The sequence below is a fragment of the Vipera ursinii genome, assembly GCF_947247035.1.
Source record: "Vipera ursinii genome assembly, chromosome: 10".
In the NCBI taxonomy this organism is placed as follows: domain Eukaryota; kingdom Metazoa; phylum Chordata; class Lepidosauria; order Squamata; family Viperidae; genus Vipera; species Vipera ursinii.
The window spans coordinates 8,001,627-8,017,894 of record NC_139520.1 but is presented as its reverse complement, the minus strand read 5'-3'; the positions used below and the strand labels follow the sequence as shown (position 1 = coordinate 8,017,894).

The 16,268-nt window shown below is 42.3% G+C and overlaps 1 protein-coding gene across 1 annotated transcript in view; it reads left to right on the top strand.

The window, feature by feature from the left end:
- Positions 1–16,268, top strand: part of CMIP (c-Maf inducing protein) — a 164,820-nt gene that overhangs the window by 86,215 nt on the left and 62,337 nt on the right. The window lies entirely within an intron of this gene.

Below are 16,268 nucleotides of genomic sequence, written 5' to 3'. Positions count from 1 at the left end.
GACCTCAAGGAACTTTGAGGTAAAGTTAGACATCAGGGAAAGAGAAACAAGCTAGCAAACAAGGGAAAATGATGATGATAACTTTATGGTCACTTTGAATGTACACCAATCGGCATACATCAAAATGAAATTTTGTTGCATACAGCTCTCAAAGGGTCACCGCCTCCGATATATACTCCTTGTTCGGGGCCCGCTCAAGTTTCACATTGTCCATTTTAGTCTCTAGGGAGTGAACGATGGCAAACAGGACAGATGGAAATGGGGCTCCATGTGGATTAGCCCTCAAGTTAGCTTGTATTCCGACAACCTCGCCTTCTTTCCTTTTTCTGATGCTGACTCTTCCACCCTTTCCTTAAAGAGGCCTTGCTTCTTTTCGCCCCTGGAGCACGCTGCTGCCGCCGCCACCCACTCCTCCAAAAGCCTCTCTCTCTTCCTCTGGGCCTGCCGACAGCCTCATCCAGTTCCTTCGCCCCATAAGCTCCAGGTCCTCTCTGCCTCCTCTGGAAACAGCCCTGATTTGCAATAGAATCCATCACTGGGCCAGCAGTCAGATCTTGCTGCTGGCAGAACAAATTCAAACAGCGCTAACGACTTTTAACAGTCTCACCAACAGTTCCAAAACAACTAGAAACTCGCCAGGCTAGCAAAGTTTGTCGGTCGTATGTCGTATGTTACCTTACACAGAAGGTATGTGAAGCCTTTGAGACCCACTTCTCAACAGACTAAATTTGGTGTCCAGAAAAGGGAGGAGAGCAGTGACGAATAAGTCACAAACCATAGCCTGTCCAAGAAAGTGGATTAGCTCTGTCCAGCTTGGATTCCTTCCAGATGTGTCAACTTTCACTTCCAGCATTCTTGGCATTCTCTATGATGGTTGGGGACTGCAGCCATTTGAAGGACGTGCAGGTTGGTCAAGAGTAAGGTAGATTGCAGTGCTTTCATTGAGTAGGAAGCATGTAGGGACAGAGTAAGGCTGGGGATATATTTGTAAGTCTAGCCTGTGTCTTCCAAGTGTGCCTACTCTACAGTACCCAGAACTCCCAACCAACTGGTCAACCCTTGAGAATTCTGGACATTGGGGTTTTGATGTCTCATGAAAGTCCCAGAATTAGAAATGTGCTTGCAATTGATATCAAAATAATGAGGGGGCTCTGTTATGGGGGAGGGTGTCAGGCACGAAGAATCAGAATCACACATTAAGTCTCAATTAAGATGATTTATTGCTCATGCCTGTACACAAGAATCTAGTCAATTAATGGTCACTTAGATCAGGGCTTTTCAACCTGTAGTACATTGGTACCTGGCAGGTGATACGCGACCATCCTAGAAAAGTGGTAACAGAGGAAGGGAATGAACTGAACCGGTGGCAGCACCGCACCAGCCTGAGCGAGTGATGGCTGGAGCTGCAGGGCTGTCAGGGCTCAGCGGAAGTGCCAGGATCAGCGCTTCTTCGGGGCTGCCAGAGCTCAGCGGAAGCGCCAGGATCAGCACTTCTTCGGGGCTGTCAGAGCTCAGTGGAAGCACCAGGATCAGAGCCAGGCTCCAGCTGTAGCTCGGCGCTTATCCTAGCCCTTTTGAGCCCAGAAGAAGCGCCAATCAGCTGGAATTTTGCAGCATCTCCAGGGTCTTGTGATTTACATTCAGATGCTTGGCAACTGATTCATATTCATGGTGGTCACAGTGTCCCAGCATCATGTGAAGTGACCAAAACCTGCTGCAACCACCCAGCAGACGGGGGGAATAAAAACCAAACACCCCCCACCTCACCCCTGTTGCCAATCCTCAACAGAAATGCTCACAACAATGGAAGAGCGCTGCCGGGCAGGCAGGAAGGTGTCTTGATTGGCTGTGGCTTGGGGGGCACTTTTTTCAGTGGTATTGTAACTTCAAACAGTCACTAAGGGAACTGTTGTAAGTTGAGGACTACCAGTAGTTCATCACTTTTTTCCTTTTTTTTTTTTGGTCATCAAGTTTTTGACACCTTGCTAGGCGACTGGTGATACTCGGATGTTGCCATAACCTAAAAGTGGTGCAAAGGGTGAAAAGGTTGAAAAGCCCTGACTTAGATAAGGAATCAATGGAATTCAACAGAGGTTGGATTTTTTAGACCATTTGTGGGAACGTAATGACTCTAGGCTGATTACTTGCTTGACTCCATCCCAGGCTCTGCCTGCTCTTCTCTTAGAGAGGGGCCATAGAATTACTTCAAGGAGGACCATTAGAGTTCATTGGTGATAGTAAGTCTGGTTGTCCAACTCATGTGACCGATGAGCATGCTAGCGAATTGGCTCCCATACCCACTTAGATCTAATTTGGGAAAAGAGAACCATCTGAGAGTTTATCCGTCTTGTAACATCCCAAGAATTCTCAAGATGAGGTCACTAAATTCTCATGATGGGATTTTGGCCATTTTTAATTTTTTAAAATTTGGGTCATTTTGCAGGATTGCATGGCGGTGTCCAGAGCTTGAAAAAGTTTCCAGATCCTGCTTTATTACATAGATGCCCTGGATGGAACATGATACTCTTCTGCTAGATCAGATTTACTCTCGGGCTGGCTGAATGTCAAATATGTGGGGTAATGTGTAACGCTATAGAGTTTGCTTTGGAGAGTCGATGCGAATTTCAGTGGACTGGCATGGAGATTAGGCCAGAACATTTGTGAGCTGGTGGGGCAGAGGCAATGCTGAATAACAAATCTTTTCATTTTTTGCGATGGGAAATCCAGACAATTTTCCAAGGTGTTTTTTCTCTTCTAGCCTGAAATATGAAAGAATCTGTTGACTTTTAATAGCTTTCCACTTCGTATACAATTGGTATGTCAAAACAAACAAGACCAAACAGAAGGATGACTGCATCGGCTGCTTTGGTTTTTTTGAGGTTGCAGTAATCTGAAGAATGTCTATTTAATTAGAGAAGTGATGAGAAGTGAAGATATTTACATCTTTATCGTTCAAGTAAAGCTTGAGGAATTGATCCAATGAGCTGTACGTGTCTTGAAGTGAAGATTTTGGAAGGTTTTCCCTTGTTCCAACTGTTACGACAGTAATGTTTGCAAGGACAGTTCTTGGGAATCTCGTATACCTTTAAACTCGGGTCATGAATGAAAACATCAGACTCCAGTCTTCCTAGATTTGAAAGGGCTGGATTGAAGCCAATGGCTGGAATCAGGAAATATGTTAAATAATATAAATCTAGGCTATCTAATCTGTTGACAGAGGAGGAAAAGAAAGGAGGAGACAATTTACAAGGTATAGGAATTGTCAGGCAGTCCTCGGCTTACAACCATTCATTTAGCAACCACTTGAAATGGCAACAGCATTGAGAAAAAATTCCCACGGTCACACGATCAAGGTTTGAGCATTTGGCAAGCATCATGTAGTTGCGATGGTTGCAATACCCCGGGATTGCCATTTGCAAACTTCCCAGATAGCTTCCAACAAAAAAAAAGTCAACAGGGGAATTTACTTAACAACCACAGTGATTCTCATATCCACCATGGCAAAAATGGTTGTAAAACCTTGCTTAGCAATGGAATTTCTGGTCCCAGTTGTAAGTAAGAGGACTCCCCTTTCTTAAAGCTAATCAGGTCCATTTAGGATGGAGGGGCCACCCATCCTAAAATCTATAGCAATCACTATCACTTTCCAACAAATCCTAATGACTAATTGCCAACAAAGAGCAAAATGGACCTGATTAGCTTTAAGAATAATAGAATAACAGAACAGCAGAGTTGGAAGGGACCATGGAGATCTTCTAGTCCAACCCCTTGCTTGAACAGAGGACCCTATACCATTTCAGACAAATGGCTGTCTAATCTCCTTTTTTTTTAAAAAAAAGAAAAACACCCAGTGATGGAGCACCCACAGGGGTGCTTTCCACTAATTACTTGTTCTTGCTCTCAGGAAATTTCTCCTTAGTTCTAGGATGGATCTCTCTTTAATGAGCTTCCACCGGTTGCTTCTTGTCCTGCCCTCAGGTGCTTTGGAGAACAAGTAGATCTCCTCTTCTTTTGCGGCAGCCCCTCCTCAATGGGTGGAAGAGGCGTTAAACCAGCAAGGTTCTTGTTGAGGATACCTTATGGACTCTGGCTGGTCTCCACCTCTCAAGATACCCCAGCTGTGCTTTGATCTTTATGACTAATTATGATTTATAAAACAGGACAGAAAGTGATTTTTTTTAAAAAAAATCAGGATGGCTTTCTACTGATTAATTCCAAACCACAGATTAATTAGGGGGTAAAGGTTTGAAAGGATTCACTTTGGCTTGCAAAGTCTCATACACACGTGCATGGGAGAGACAGAACAGTGAAACCGAATGACTGGCTGAATTTTCAAAACAAAATTCAGTGGAGAAATTTTCCTCTTGAGTTTCATGCTAGTTATTAAAAAAACCCCAAGAATGTATTTTGGTTATTGTGGGTCTCAAATGCATCTCGACTGTACTGGACAGGAAGCCAACCTCTGCTGGTGCGAAAGATAACTGGAAGTTTATTTTCTTAAGAACATGCTTTTTTCATTGCTTCTTTTCAAAAATAAATCCTTCTTGGAGTTTGTAATTAATTCCTTCTTTTGAGTTTAGAAGAGATGATCATACTGAGGGGGAAAAAAAGATTAACAATACCCGCTGAATGGAATTCGTACTATTTTGGAAACAGAGTCTGTCTTTTCTCTGAGTTACTTTAGGTGTCCCCCTTCGTTACTGTTAATGTTTTATAGATTTATTGAATTTTTTTATTATTACTGTAAGCCACTCGGAATCATTAAGAGTTGGATGGCATACACATTTAATAAATTATATTATGATTGTCTCTCCTGCCTCGTTCTAGCTTCATAGTTATCTTCATCAGGTAGTCTGAGCTGTGGCTGGTGGCTTCCCTCAAGTGCTAAGTCAGGGTTTAGTTGTATCAGAATGTGAATCAGATAGTAGGCAGTGCATCATGGCTTATAATTCTGTAACTCATTTGAAATCATGGTTCGTTGTAAGTTAATGAATTTTGACTTGCCTTAAGAATGGCTTCTCCTTGATATGGATTTATTACTGGGGTAGCTTGACTTTTTACCTTCACAAGGATTTTTACCGTGTTTTTATACTACCTCAGGAAGATTTCCTTATCTCATACCTTAACAGGGACACCTGATCTGTTCTCATCAGATGTCTTTTTTTTGCTGTGCAGCAAACGTATTATGACCAGGGTCAATAAAGGGCCACACTTTATTGAGAACCCTATGGACAGCCAAGAAAACAAACAATTGGGTCATAGAATAAATCATAGTTCCCATGTGAAGCACAAAGGACCAGGCTCAAGTATATTATGTAAAAACTTGGTTGCAAAGGTAGCAAAAAAAGAGAAGAGGACAACCAGCCACAGGACTCAGTCACAGAGATGAAGAGGATACCAATGAAAGACCAGGTTAGGGACAGATTGTCATCCAGAAAATCTATGTGGTTGCCAAGAGTCAAGAATGACTCAGTGGCTCATCATCAGTTGAATCAATGGCAACGTGTTAGCAAAGTCGTGAGGTTCATCTCCTCTTCTGCTGGATGGAGAAATCTTGTCATTTTTCTAGCTGGTTGGACAAGCTGTTCCACTGAAAATGAGCATCATTTCTAGAACATGGCAATAGTTGCCCACAACACTACTGTCATGGTATGTGGGAATGAACCCGGGCCCAGGGAACAGTCAGATATGATGATGATGATGATGATGAGGAGGAGGAGGAGGAGGATGATAATAATAATAATAATAATAATAATAATAATAATAAGAAGAAGAAGAAGAAGAAGAAGAAGAAGAAGAAGAAGAAGAAGAAGAAGAAAATGATCTTGGAGGTCATCTAGTCCAACCCCCTGCTCAGGCAGGAAACCTTATACCATTTTGGGCAAATGGCTGTCCAGTCTCTTCTTAAAAACCTCCAGTGTTGGAGCATTCACAGCTTCTGGAGGCAGGTTGTTCCACCGGTTAATTGTTCTAACTGTCAGGAAGTTTCTCCTTAGTTCCAGGTTGCTTCTCTCCTATGAAGGAGAGGAGCCCACACCTCTGTAACAGGCAGAGAAAGAAATTCAGAAAAGATTCCCCCCCCGCCTAACTTATTAGGTTGTACAAAGCAATGGCCGAGGATTTGTACTTTCAGACTTGCAAGATTCTGTTATTGTAGCTTTACAATAATGTAGAATTAACTCATCTGGTCTATTTCTTGTCTAGCCTACCTGGGAAGACTGACAGTTATCCTCAGTTTCAGCTCATCTCTAGATCGATTTTACAAGAATCGGTGCAAACAAAACCTGTGCCCCATTTCACAAATGTTTTAAGCGTATGGCTGTCCGGATAACCTGAAACCACCAAGGAAAAAGTGATTATTGCTGTCTCGATGGGATTCTGGTCCATCTGTGTTTATTTTGGTACCTCTTGGTACTTTTACAACACGAGTGAAAATCTAAAAAAACTTTTTCCCCCCCTGTGTCTTTTCTTTTTCTTTTTTCTTCTTCTCTTTTTCTGAAAAGAAGAAGCAGTATGGGAGAACAGCGCATCGGCCTCTAGCCGTTCTTGAGTTCCAAGAATCTCTTTCTTCTTCTCGCCTTTCTTAGAAAATAAAATGCGTAACAATTGTCCACTGGTTTGTGAGGAATTCTGCTCATCTGTGCCCAGAAACACAAACATCTACATTGAGATGACCAATAGCATTTTGGAACTGCAGAGAATCTTTCTTAGTTTATTCTCTGTTCTATCCTACGAGGAAGCCCCTGGTGTTTGATTGTGCCAATAACAACATTTTTTTTAAAAAAAATAAAAAATAGCCACTGAGCCAAAGGTGCTGTTTATATCCAATCGGGGGATTGTTTTAAGAATAAACTGGGATGCATATGATCACAGTGATACTTATGAAAATCAAGATTCTAATAGGCTTCATCAACATATAATGGCAAGTCATATAAATTAATGTGTTGGAGAAGACTCTTAAGAGTCCCTTGGACTGTAAGGAGATCAAATCAATCAACCCTAAAGGAAATCAACCTCAGCTGTTCTTTGGAAGGACAGATGCCAAAGCTGAAGCTCAAATAACTTTGTCCACCAGAAGAGAGGACTCCTTGGAAGAGACTCTGATGTTGAGAAAGATGGAAGGCAAAAGGAGCAGAGGATGGCAGAGGGTGAGATGGTTAGAGAGTGTCATTGATACAATGAGTATGAATTTGAGTATGAATTTGGCATGCTGTGGTCCAGAAGGTTGTGAAGAGTCAGACATGACTTACCAACTGAACACCAAGAATACACCAAGAACAACATAGAAGATGATAGAGATGAAGGTGTTCAGATAGAAGCTAGAGAGCCATCAGTGTATTCCTGCAGTGAGTTGGACTAAATGGTTTCTGATGTCCCTTCCCCACCCTTCGGTAATTCTGTGAAATCATCGTGGCACATTGGGTTTGTAAGTCATCACTGATGCTACACGGAAATATCTGAAGAATATTTCCGGAATTTGCATGGAGGACAACAACAAAAATCTCAGTAACATATGAATAGAGCACCAACGGTTTTGCCAAGCCTTTTGAAGATCTCAAGTATGTGGCATCCATCCTCTGTCTCCTTCACTCCTCACCATATGTCTCTCCCAGGACATTTCTTTCTTCTCCTTTGCTCAAGGCAATATATTTTAATGAAAAACATGGCTCATCTTTTGGTGTACTAGGGTTGAAATCCAGTTCCTCATCTATCTTTCTGAAATGATCCAGCTCAGGAGCTTCACGACAATTTTCTTTGATTGAATTTAGTTTCTTTTGCCTCTTAGGTTGGGTATATGCTCTGTATTTTGCAACACTCCTCCACATGGTTGAAGAAACAGCCCACATTCATTAACATTCAAATAACTGGTCATGAAACTATAAATAAATATCAATGGGAAGACAGACTGGGGCAGAGGGAAGCTGCAGCTGAGATTGCCGGAGATAGCACAAATAACAGAATAACAGAGTTGGCAGAGGTCTTTTAACCCAACCCCCTACTCAACCCCATAGGTTCTGCAAATCGGATGATAGTAGAAGGTAAACTTATTTTAGGCTTATGTGACAACCTTTGACTCTGTCTTGAACTGTATTGCTTTTTTTCCCCAACAGTCACAATTGGGAGCAGTTGTAAGAGAGACAGAAAACAGGTTTGGGGGCTGGGTGTCGTCCTAAATCTGTGGATTAACTATTCAGGAATTGGGAATGATTCCTGAGAAATTTAAATGCTGGAATCCCATGGAGTTCAAGCTTCCAAAAGGGTCTTCCTTGGTGAAATTCAGCCCCCAAATATGGCAGGATGGTAATTGAAGAGAGGAGTTATAGAATGAAACATTTTGATGGCACCAGGTTGGGAAACAGATCTGTGGCAAGTCATTTGTTGTGATGTTGGACAACCTCTCCTTATTCCCAGCTGTAGATGCAAACAGGAGAACTGTCTGATTGGACAGTCAGACAATGGTTGCTTAGCAGCTTCTCATCTTGAATTGATTCAGCTACCAGAAGGGAACTTGGCTGAAACCAGAAAGTAAGAAGTTCCTAAGACTGCCGGCGGGTAACACCCAGGGGTAGGGCCTTCTCAGTGGGTGCACCTGCCCTGTGGAACCAGCTGCCTGCGGAGCTTAGGACTGCCCCCAACCTCCGCTCATTCCGCCGGGACCTGAAGACCTGGCTCTTCGAGCTCTCTGGCCCAGGCTGAGAATATTTTTAATTTTAATTTTAACTGGGTTTTAATTTTCTCAGGGTTCTATTTAATCTCTTTTAATTTATTTTAACGTTTGTATTGACTGTTTTTTAAATGCCCTGTAAACCGCCCTGAGTCCTTCGGGAAAGGGCAGTATATAAATCTAAATAAAATAAATAAATAAATAAATAAATAACACTTCTCCAAACATTACAGATGATCAAAAGAAATTAAAAACTTGCGTTATTGGCTAAGGTTGGAGATGACATGCTGATCCAGGTGTCTATGGAGATTCTCAATCATCCAGGTCATGCTTGACCCAAAGCTGCTTTTCCAAAAGGCAACTGGACTTTCTTTGTGTGTGTGTGTGTGTGTGTGTATGTGTGTGTGTGTGTGTGTGTGTGTGTTTTTGTATATTTCATTGTTGAGACTTCTGTCTTCCTTAATGTGTACTGCTCAGTCCAGGAAAGCCAGACGATTTTCCTTAACATCTTCCTGTGTAAACCTAAACTTAATGTGTATACAACACAGTGTTGATATGTTTGGAGAAGAAAGTTCAGTTGCCTTTTGGAAAAGCATCTTTGGGACACCGATCCAGATGAAGAAAGAAGAACCCAATCAAGCAGAAGTTCTTTCATCATAGACACCTAGATGGTTTCTTTATCTTGAACCCAGAAAACTTAAGTCATCTTAGATCAGGGGTCTTCAAACTTGACCCTTTTATGACTTGTGGACTTCAACTCCCAGAATTCCTCAGCCAGGCATGCTGGCTGAGGAATTCTGGGAGTTGAAGTCCACAAGTCATAAAAGGGCCAAGTTTGAAGACCCCTGTCTTAGATGTTCCTAGGGCGTCGATTGAATTCTGAGGTAGGAAGAAACAACAGTTGCAGATTCACAAAAGCTTTGAGAGAAACCATCTTTTCCAGTTGGACTCTTATTTTTCCCAGTCAGCAGGGGGTTTTTTTGGCATTGTGATTGTCGTGGAGCCAGAGTTGGCCTATGACCTCCCAGCCGTGAAGATTTATATGTCAACAATTTATAAATCTCTTCTGAAAATGGAAAAAAAAATTCTGGCTTTTCTTTAGAAAACACAACGCAAACCAATCCAGCTAAACAATCTCTGGAAAATATTAAGTTTATTAACAGGAAGAGCACCACAGCTCAGCTGTTTTGCGTAGAGAAGATCCTGGGTTCAGTGTCTTGATTGGCTAGTTTGTAAGAATAAGCTAGCAGTCTCTCTCAAGAGGGCAACTGCAGGCCAGAACAGACAGTGTCTGTCTGAGTTTATAGTTTAACTAAACTGAGTTCAGCAGATTAAAAAAGGAATGCAAGCAGTCCTTGACTTACGACTGCAATCGAGCCCAACATTTCTCTTGCTAAGTGAGACATTTGATAAGGGAGTTTTGCCCCCATCTTACGGACTTTTCTTGGGTTAAGCGAATCAACTGCAGTGGTTCAGTTAGTGACACCATTGTTGAGTGAATCTGGTTTCCCCATTGACTTGCCTTGGCAGAAGGTCTCAAAATTGAATCACGGGACCTCCCCCCCCTGGGGGGACACGGCCACCGTCACAAATATGAACCAGTTGTCATGCATCTGAACGTAAATCATGTGACCGTGGGGGATGCTTGCAACGGTCATAAGGATGGAAAAATGGTCATGTCACTTTTTCCAGTGCTGCTGTAACTTCGAATGATCATTAAATGAACTGTTGTAAGTCAAGGATTACCTGTATTGTGGGGTGGTGGTGCTGGCATCATCTGGCTGGTCTTGTGCGGGCTCAGAAGCTAAGCAGGAGTGAGCTGGGTTTGGGTTTGGATGGGAAAATCTAGGGCTGTAGATTCCCCTGGAAGTCATAACAACGATCCAGACGAAATCAACTTCTATGATGCTGCCAATTTTATATATATATATATATATATATATATATATATATATATATATATATATATATATGTATATGTATATGTATATGTATATGTATATGTATATGTATATGTATATGTATATGTATATGTATATGTATATGTATATGTATATGTATATATATATATATATATGTATATGTATATATATATATATATATATGTATATGTATATATATATATATATATATATAAAACTACTAGAGGTAGTTCTCAATTTACAATCATTTGTTCAGCACCTGTTCGAAATTCCGACAGTGAAAAAAATGACTTACCAGAGGTCCTTACATTTACAACCATCGCAGGATCCCCAGGATCACGTGATCAAAACACGTGATCAAAATTCAGGCGCTTGGCAACCGTATTTGTGACAGTTGCAGCATCCCAGGTCATGTGATCACCATTTGTGACTTTCCCAGCCGGCTTCCAACAAGCAAAGTCAGTGAGGCGAGCCGGATTCACGAAACAACTGCAAGGATTCACTTATCATCCCTGGCAAAAAAAAAAGGTGGTAAAATTGGATGTGACTCATTTAATAGCAACCTTGCTTGGCAATCAAACGTTTTGGTCCCAATTGTGGTTGCAAGTTGAGAACTACATATACCCCAATTTAGACAGCATGAACTTGACTCTTCCAGTGGTGTGCTTGTGGGTTTATCTCTGCACTCAGCAGCAGAACTACCAAGCTGGTGGTGGATAGCAGCAGCAATATACCCTTTCACAGGGCCCTGAGGATGCTCATTACCTACCTGTTCTTTCCTCCTCCTCCTCCTCCTCCTCCTCCTCCTCCTCCTCCTCCTCCTCCTCCCCCTCCTATTCTTCTTCTCATTCTTGTTCTCCTTCTCCTCCTTCTCTTTCTTTCCATTCTTCTCCTCCACCACCTCCTCCCATTATTTTTCTTCTTCTCTTCCTCTTTCTTTTTCTCTTTCTTCTCCTCCTTTTTCTTCCCATTCTCCTCCTTCTCCCTTCCTCCTCCTCCTTCCCATTCTCTTGCTCCTGCTCCACCTCCTCCCATTATCTCTCTCCTCCTTCATCCCATTCTCCTGCTCCACCTCTTCCCATTATTTTCCTCCTCCTCCTCCTCCTCCTCCTCCTCCTCCTCCTCCTCCTCTTGCTCCTGCTCCACCACCTCCCATTATTTTCCTCCTTCTTCTCCTCTTGCTCCTGCTCCACCTCCTCCCATTATTTCTCTCCTCCTTCATCCCATTCTCCTGCTCCACCTCCTCCCATTATTTTCCTCCTCCTCCTCCTCCTCCTCTTGCTCCTGCTCCACCACCTCCCATTATTTTCCTCCTTCTTCTCCTCTTGCTCCTGCTCCACCTCCTCCCATTATTTCTCTCCTCCTTCATCCCATTCTCCTGCTCCACCTCCTCCCATTATTTTCCTCCTCCTGCTCCACCTCCTCCCATTATCTCTCTCCTCCTTCATCCCTTTCTCCTGCTCCACCTCCTCCCATTATTTTCCTCTTCCTCCTCCTCCTCCTGCTCCACCTCCTCCCATTATCTCTCTCCTCCTTCATCCCATTCTCCTGCTCCACCTCCTCCCATTATTTTCCTCCTCCTCCTCCTGCTCCACCTCCTCCCATTATCTCTCTCCTCCTTCATCCCATTCTCCTGCTCCACCTCCTCCCATTATTTCTCTCCTCCTTCATCCCATTCTCCTGCTCCACCTCCTCCCATTATTTTCCTCCTCCTCCTCCTCCTGCTCCACCTCCTCCCATTATCTCTCTCCTCCTTCATCCCATTCTCCTGCTCCACCTCCTCCCATTATTTTCCTCCTCCTCCTCCTGCTCCACCTCCTCCCATTATCTCTCTCCTCCTTCATCCCATTCTCCTGCTCCACCTCCTCCCATTATTTTCCTCCTCCTCCTCCTCCTCCTGCTCCACCTCCTCCCATTATCTCCTCCTTCATCCCATTCTCCTGCTCCACCTCCTCCCATTATTTTCCTCCTCCTCCTCCTCCTCCTGCTCCACCTCCTCCCATTATCTCTCTCCTCCTTCATCCCATTCTCCTGCTCCACCTCCTCCCATTATTTTCCTCCTCCTCCTCCTGCTCCACCTCCTCCCATTATCTCTCTCCTCCTTCATCCCATTCTCCTGCTCCACCTCCTCCCATTATTTCTCTCCTCCTTCATCCCATTCTCCTGCTCCACCTCCTCCCATTATTTTCCTCCTCCTCCTCCTCCTGCTCCACCTCCTCCCATTATCTCTCTCCTCCTTCATCCCATTCTCCTGCTCCACCTCCTCCCATTATTTTCCTCCTCCTCCTCCTCCTGCTCCACCTCCTCCCATTATCTCTCTCCTCCTTCATCCCATTCTCCTGCTCCACCTCCTCCCATTATTTTCCTCCTCCTCCTCCTCCTCCTGCTCCACCTCCTCCCATTATCTCTCTCCTCCTTCATCCCATTCTCCTGCTCCACCTCCTCCCATTATTTTCCTCCTCCTCCTCCTCCTCCTGCTCCACCTCCTCCCATTATCTCTCTCCTCCTTCATCCCATTCTCCTGCTCCACCTCCTCCCATTATTTTCCTCCTCCTGCTCCTCCTCCTCCTCCTCCTCCTCCTCCTCCTGGCTCTTGGCATTAGGACATTTATCCTCCCCCTTAAAGATGGCTGAACGAGAGCCCTTGTGCAGAGATTCTTAATTTGCCTGAATCTTAAGAAAAATGGCAAACCATTCAACATTCCAAAAGATGAAGCTGGACTCCTGTGATCAGCTTGTTCCCCAAGACTGGTCGTGGGTCATTCAGACCTCTTTACGTTTAATTTTAAAGAAGAACAGTTAGCATGGATGACAGGCATTACAGAATGGAAAATTTCCCTCTCTGCTGACCAAAACCCCCGCCCTCTTTCCTCCCCCCCCCACCATTTCTTCCTGCGTTTTTAGATTGCATCTCTCGAGCAGAGCAAGAGTTCCCTTGCAGAACTTTTTAATGTAACTCTCAGGTTTCGAATTTCCTAAGTGCACAAGATAATTGCGCTCCAGTAGACACAGGATGACGTAGGAAGTCCGGAGGAACCTCAGGGACCTCTATTTAGAAGCGTGAAATAATTGTCTGGGTAAATGGGTAAACAGAAGGCTAACAAGCTTTTTGTATAACTGGCTCTTTGTTTGAAGGACGAAAGTAAAAGAAAGTTCCTCCTCCACGAACTCCATGAGAAAAGTATGATACACAACAGCTTTAACCCATAATCAAAGTCCTTTGCAAACCAGAAAGTAATTAGTTGAATGTCAGAGAATATGCAGAGAGCACAAACAAACATATTTTTTTAAAAAAAGTAACAGTGTAATATTGCACAAAAAAGCTGTTTTAGAATCTGCTGTGGTTCTGTAGGAATGTTGATAACTTTCCAGTCATAGTGTGGGAATTGAGAGGTTACAGTGACATCTTTAATTGTTTGTTTCTTTGCTCATTATAAACTTTAACGAGGCTGCCCAGTTCAAACAACGTGACACAATAGAAACCAGAAGGAACAAAAATGAATGTCCTATAACAATAAACAGACAATACATAAATGCAACACGTAAAATGTGAATTTTACAGGCATCTAGTCTAAAATACTGGAATGAAGCTGTTCACAAAGGATTAATGGATTCCAGAATTGTCCTTTTGACTTCCAGGATATTCACAAAGTTTCTGTCTGTAATTGACACGAAAAAGAATTCACCATTAGATAGAGGTGGCTTGCCACTCTAGTTGATTTCCCTAGCTGACTGGGTGGACTAAATGTTAGATACATTTAAAATTATGCACATAATCCATTTCTTGCCTCTTTGCCCCAATTTTAAATAACATTCGTTGAATGGTTAATAGAAACTAATATTAGTATCATTACTTTTAAGTTTGTTGTTTTTATGCCAATCTGTGGGAAGTGGATAGTTTTGAAGCAAAGGTTAGCCACCTTTCAGAAACGTTTAGATTGTCTCTTATGAAATTTCTCTGGTTGGTTTATCTGGTTCATCCTTAGTTCTCCCAGGAACAGACTGTCATATTTTGTAGGCAAGAGATCCCATATCTAATAATTTTCTTTTCCTAAGCTACTAGTTCTTATGAAGGACTGCAGGGATTGCATGCAGAAATTGTAGGTTTCAGAGGGGGAGTCTACATTAGAATTCCAATTATATTGGCTACAATTTTTCTCCAACCTTTGTGTTTGTGTGTATGTATTACAGCAGAGTTCCCCAACCTTTTTGCCTTTGCGGACTGGGGCGGGGGAGAGAGAAGGGATTGTTCCCCATGAGCTGTGGGTGTGCATGTGTGCAACTCCATTGCACAAGCAGCGTGCACACGCACCAGCTGCTCATTCAAATGGAGCACGTATATGTGCTTGTCCATTGTGCACACGCATGCTCACCCGCATGAGTGGCCCAGTTCCGATCCGTTCAAGGTCCTGTAGCGGCCTGGGGTTGGGGACCCCTGCGCTAAAGTACTGTGTGTCTCTCTTGCACACCCAAATGCGCACCGTGTGTCTGTTGATATTTTCATAACTGCTCCATTCTCACAGTATTTAAAACTGTGTAAATCTTTTCTTCTTAGAGCAAACTTTTTAGATGCCTTGGTGCAAAAGTTGGTATATTTATTGTGCCTCACTTACATTGTTGATATAAGGACCCGTTTTATAAAAAAAATGAATATATCGCCCCACTCCATGTGTTCCTTTATTATACAGTAAATATATTTTCAGTGCATTTTCAATTATAATTAAATTTTTTGATATTGCTAAATAGTTGATTCTTGGCAACAGCCTCTTAATCCTTGTTTACAGAAATAATCACATCTTAGTTATCTCTTCCTACTAGTGAAATGCTAGCTATTTTGTTTAGATTATGGTGGACTTGTAGAAACATAAAAGCTTTTTGGATCAAAATTTGGTGGAACATTCAAAAGATTTTTAAGAGAAAGATAAAGTTTTCTCCGCAATTATTTTTATTGGGTATTGTTGTAGATTGTGATGTTAAAGAAACTAACTTGATGTTGAACATGATAACAGCAGCACGGTTACTGGTGGGACAATATTGGAAGAAGGATAGTTTGCCCACTGTACAAGAATGGGTGTTTAAAGTTTAGAATCTTGCAGAAATGTCTAAGATTTCTGCTTATTTGAAAGATCATTCCCAGGAAAGATATATTTCAGTTTGGAGGAGATGGATAGATTATATTCAGAACAAATATGGGACTAAAAAGTTCCATTTAGCTTATGAGTAGATTTTAGTGGGATATTGTTATTTGTACTTTGTTTGTAGTTATGTTAAAGGGGAGTTAAAGCACATTATGAATTTGGTTAATTGTATATTACGCATAATTTTTATTTAGAATATGATTATTATAACTATAATCCTGTATTTAGCTCTGGGAAGTGGGGGGGGGGAAGTGGGCGGGTTTGGGGTGGGGGGGGATTTGGGGATATATTGTAAAACTTTGTTTTTGTAAAACTTTTTAATAATAAAAAAAAAGATTATGCATTTTTACTGTGCAGATTCTAATAGTTTAGATTTATACTTACACAGTTTATTCACAGTACCATCATTTTAGCGTAAGTTACAGCATATTATTATAGAAACTCTTTGTTATCTTAGTATTTTATCTTACCCCTTTGATTTTACCTTTGGGGTGTATCCCAAAGGTGCTTTTTCATGAGGCAACAGGGCTGTTTTTCTCAGAG